At 35.1% G+C, this 5,575-nt stretch overlaps 1 pseudogene; it reads right to left on the bottom strand.

The window, feature by feature from the left end:
* Positions 1-1,738: 1,738 nt before the first annotated feature.
* LOC132427975 (proteasome subunit alpha type-2 pseudogene) lies at positions 1,739-2,451 on the bottom strand (annotated as a pseudogene).
* Positions 2,452-5,575: the final 3,124 nt, after the last annotated feature.

The following is a 5,575-nucleotide window of genomic DNA, read 5'->3' as shown; positions in this document are numbered from 1 at the left end:
ACAATTCCTTCTCTACCATAGAAATCTTCTTAGGAAAAGAGAATTTTTTGAAATGTCATAGAATGTCAGAGGTAGAGGTAATCTTGAAAGACTATAGACTGCCTTAGTAATCATCCCATGCAACCATTTTATTTTACAAATGCTTGGCATAAGGAGAAAGAAAATTCATCAAAGTATGTGAATCACCTAAGGTTTTTTCCTTAATTGAAACATAAAATATATATAATATATTATATCTATAATTTGGTTTATGAAATAAAATAATAAATTCTGATGATTTTTAGTCCCTTAAAATAAATCTCAGTATAATCTAATCCAAAGCCTTTTCTAAGGATAACTTGAAATACCACTCCTGTGTTGATGCAAATGTCTACTCTGGCCAGACTGATCTTCTCTCCACCATTAGAATAAGCCTTACAAAGCATTTCTTTCTGAGCTCTAACCCACTCTTGATATATTTTCACAGGTTGAGTCCACTGTCTTCGCCCCTGTATTACTATACATATCTTGACTTCCTTCTTCCCTGTGGACTTAATTCTAGGTTGAACTTTTAACATGGTAGAAAGTTCTCAAACTGCAGGTTTGGGGCTTCCAGTGTCAATCAGACTTTAGGAAAAACAAGCAAAAACAAGGAAAAACCAGCATGAGATAGACTATTGCCAACCATCACTAATAGTAACATTAAGGCTAATAGGTAGAGAGTGCTTAGTAAGTGTGAGACAACTTAGTAAGCGAATTACCTCATTATCATGGCACCTGATTTTATCTGGAGGTTGGTGATATTAAACTCTCCATATTTCCTACAAAGAAAGAGGCTCAGGGACTTCCCTGGTGGCACAGTGGTTAAGAATCTGTCTGCCAATGCAGGGGACAAGGGTTCGAGCCCTGGTCCAGGAAGATCCCACATGCCGTGGAGCAACTTAGTGCGTGTGCCACAACTACTGAGCCTGTGCTCTAGAGCCCGTGAGCCACAACTACTGAGCCCACACGCCACAACTACTGAAGCCCGCACACCTAGAGCCTTTGCTCCGCAATAAGAGAAGTCACCGCAATGAGAAGCCTGGGCACCGCAACGAAGAGTAGCCCCTGCTCGTCACAACTAGAGAAAGCCTACGTGCAGCAACAAAGACCCAATACAGTCAAAAATTAATAATTAATTATTAATTAATTTTTAAAAAAGAAAGAGACTCAGAATTAGGAAATTCTCCCAAGGTCACATAATTAGAAACAGTAGAACCAAAATTTTAATCCTAGCAGTCTGATATCAGAGTCCTCTCTCTTAACCACTATGCAAATAAACCTGCCTATAAACGTATGATGGACCATAGTGAGATACAAAGCTGGAAAATAATTTGTGATTAGATTTATTGTGAATAGATTAATTTTGTGCTACAGGGCACAAAAGAGGGGCACCTAACCCAGCCGGGGGGGAGTTCCAGGAAAATTTCATAAATGAGTTTCCTTCAGAGCTGAGTTTTGAACAAAAAGTAGGAGTCACACACTATGGCAGAGGTGTTCTCTAATCAGTGGGAAGACCACTGAGGAAAGAATGGAGGTATAAAAGGGTGTGGGGCACTTTTTTTAACAATTTATTATGATTTATGTGTCATTTTAAAAATGTCAGTCCATTAAACTATGTAGAAATAAGTATGTAAAAAGTTGACAAGACAAAGTATAATTTAGATATGTTTAAGTAGATAGATTGTCTGAAATTCTGGATTTTTCAGTCACTTTATTATTATGCTAGGGCAGCTAAGTAATCCTTAACTTCAGCTGGAGTAAGACTTGTAAACCTGGCTTCACTGAAGATTCCAACTTCTATGTAATCTTCTGTCCTTTGCCCTTCCAAACTTTCCTTTAGGATTAATTTGACTGTATGAGCGGCATCTTCAAGTTCCAGATCTTGGTTATGTCTTTTCTCAAGGAAAGATTTCCTATTCACATAGTTCTTTCCCATTGATGTGACTTTCCAGGCAAAGTAAGGTCCAGATGGATCTGACTGAAATAAATATGGTCATCCCTCATTCCAACCACAAATAGTTAAAAAGAAAAAAAAACCTCCAAGTGGAGGCACACCACCTGACTGGGTGTATTCTTGCATCACAGAAGTTAAGCTCTGTACTAGCAGAGTTGTGAGAATGGTTTCTCGGTAAACAAGATAGATTGCTGAAGTAGTTTTCCAGCTCTGTGCACCGGCACTCTGAGATCTGGACTTACGCCACCGTACACCAAACCTCTATGCTTGGTCATCACTTCCACTTTGTGCACACTTCACTCATCTTACAGAATGGATTTCTGTTTCTTCTCAGTTGCTGATACCACACCATTTGCATCTATAATTCCCACTGAAGCGGCCCCTCCAGCTACAGCAGACAAAGCATATTCAATCTGGACAAGTTTTAGATACAGGCTGAATGCGGTCAGCGAAAAGCTATAAATGTGCCTCACCATCTTTACCTGGAGATCCCTTTTTTGTCGTTTATAGCAGCTTTATTCATAATTGCCAAAAACTAGAAACAACTCACATGCCCACTCATCAGTGAGGAAAGCAGAGTGAGTTCACTGATTGTTGAGTAGGCAGTTGGTGGGTATCAAAGGATAACATTAAAAACTCCCAAACCAGATAGTGAAGATTAAATAATAAAACAGAGGAATGGAGGCCTTTCAAAAAGATAACAGTGCAAAAGTAACTACTAGAAAAGTAAAACCTTCCTAAATATCAAAAGGAAAATAAAATTAAAGAAAAAAAACACATCACATAAAGAAACATGGAAAACAGTACAGTACATAGAAAATAATTTGAAAAAGTTAAGACCAAACACAAAAACCCATCAATAAATGGACTTAACTCACCTATTAAAAGAAATAAATCTCAATTATATTCACAGAGCAAGATCTAACTTTATGCTGTATTCAAGGGACACATGTAAAACAAAGCGATTCAGAGGTTTAAATGAAATGAGCAAAAATATACTAGGAAAATATAAATAATAAGAAAGCAAGTTTTCAGATTCTGATGTCTCAAATAAATAGAATTCAAGCCACAATTCATTAAAGATAACCAAGGTCCATATAAATACTGTTTTAAAATTCACAAAAAAGATCAAACATCTCTGAGCATCAAAGCACTAAATAAGGTCGAAGCTAGTTTTATTAAGCAAAACCATAGGAGATGCAAAGAGAAAAGGAAACATACTAATAATAGATTTCCATTCTCAGTACAAGATAAATCAATAGACAATAAATAAATATATAGAAGACCTAAATAACATATTTAATAAGATAGCTCTTACAGACCTATACTGAACTGTAACCCTGGTAATAGAAAGCATATTTTCTTCTCAGGAACACATAGCCTATTTACAAAAGTGATCAAATATTAGGTCACAGGGGAAACAATAGTAAGTTGCATAAGACAGAAAAATAACTCTCTGATGACAATGCAATAAAACCAGTAATTATTAATAAAGTATTTTTTAAAAAGCTGAAAGACCCTTCCTCCTGGAAATTTGAAAGCTGCTATTTAACTGGCACAGGCCAGAGGAGACTAAGGAGATATGACAACTAAATGTAATGTGATCCCCTGGATTGGATCTTGGAACAGAAAGAACATTAATGGAAAATTGAAAAATCCAAATACAGTCTGGAGTATAGTTCACAGTACAGTGTACCAATATTGGTTCTCAGTTTTGACAGATGTACCATGATTACCTAAGATATTAACAACAGAGGAAATTGGTTGAAGACTATGTGGGAACTCTGTATTATCTTTGCAACAGTTCTGTAAATATGAAATCATTCCAAAACAAAAAGTTTGTTTTAAAATTTTTCAACTGAAAAACACTGCTATCAAATAGCTATTAAGTACAAAGAGCTTTATAACCGAAATAACAGAACTTCTAAAAATTATTATATTATTTTTGACTCAGATATTTATTATTCTCTAAGACATGACCAATGGGCCTACTTATCATTCATAAAACCTCCAAAAATCTATTAAACTTTCTAATGTCTGTACACTGAAATCAGTATTACAAGCCATATTATTAAAGAATTATGATAGCAAAACTGAGTGCTTGAGAGATTTTGACATAGAGCCTAATATATAGGTAAGAGAAGCCAAAGACTCACCGTTCCTCATTAATCTTTATAATTGGTTGAAACACTAGAATTCAGAATCTGTGGGATAAATTTAAATCTGTTAAGAGAGGAAAATTCGAAGCCTTAAATACTTTATCAATACAAGAAAATATTTTTTTAAAGCTAAACTCCCAACTCATAAAAGCCAAAAAAACCCACCACCACTACAACAAAAAATAAACCATGGGCTTCCCTGGTGGTGCAGTGGTTAAGAATCCGCCTGCCAATGCAGGGAATACAGGTTCAAGCCCTGCTCTGGGAAGATCCCACATGCCACAGAGTGACTAAGCCCATGCACCACAACTACTGAGCCCGTGAGCCACAACTACTGAAGCCTGCACATCTAGAGCCTGTGCTCTGCAACAAGAGAAGCCACTGCAATGAGAAGCCTGCGCACCGCAACAAAGAGTAGCCCTTGCTCGCCACAACTAGAGAAAACCTACGCACTGCAACAAAGTTCCAACACAGCCAAAAATAAATTAAATAAAATAAATAAATTTTTTAAAAGCTTTAAAATAAATAAATAAATCAAAATATAAGATAAGGAAATAAATAATAACTATAAAAACAGAAATTAATGAGGGAGATGACAGAAAAGCAGCATATCTAATTAGTAAGACAAAATATTAATTTTTAAACAGTAACAAAATGAATAGAACACTAACTTAATTGTAGGAGAAAGCACAAATACACAAAATTAATGCATTGGGGGAAATAATCACTGAAATAGAAGACTTTTAAAATAAGATTAATTTGCAGACCTCTATACAAATACATTTGAAAAATTAGATGAAATGGATAATTATGTAGGAAAATAGTTTTCCAAAACTGACTCATTAGATAGAGAGTTCAAAGAGATATATTGCTGTAGAAGAAATATAGAAAGTTTATAAATTGCTTGTATAAATTAAAATAAAAAGAACAAAAAAAAACTTTTGAAAAATTAAAAAGGTGAATTCTAGACTCCCCACCTATTCTGAAGTTCTTCATTTTGATTCATTTTATTTTTTTCCTGGTACTCTCTTCTGCCATTTCCCTCCATATTTTTCAGCTTGGACACTGGTTCAGAAAGAATTTTCTCATCTAAATTTCTCTTTTTTGGCTTCAATTCATATTAGAAGATCTTCCAGTAACTTCATCAATAATGTAATTTCAGTTTATTGGTCTTACATCTAATCCCAAATGGCAAATATAACTTTCATATGCCCTTCTGAAAATCTTATTGTTGCTTAAAATATTAATTTGTTAAAGGCTAGAAAAAATTCAAATTCCAAACAAGAGACTTGGCTTTACATTTGAAATAGGTCTCTTCCCAATTGGACTTGATCAATGTCTTACGAACTGTCTTTGAATTCAAACCTGTCATGTTTCCCTCTGAACTCCTCCTAGAGGTACCATCTGATCTCTCCCCTCAGAAGCATTTCTCCTTCTCATA

The sequence above is a fragment of the Delphinus delphis genome, chromosome 7 (genome assembly GCF_949987515.2).
Source record: "Delphinus delphis chromosome 7, mDelDel1.2, whole genome shotgun sequence".
Classification (NCBI taxonomy): Eukaryota; Metazoa; Chordata; class Mammalia; order Artiodactyla; family Delphinidae; genus Delphinus; species Delphinus delphis.
This window is presented reverse-complemented; position numbering and strand designations above follow the sequence as displayed.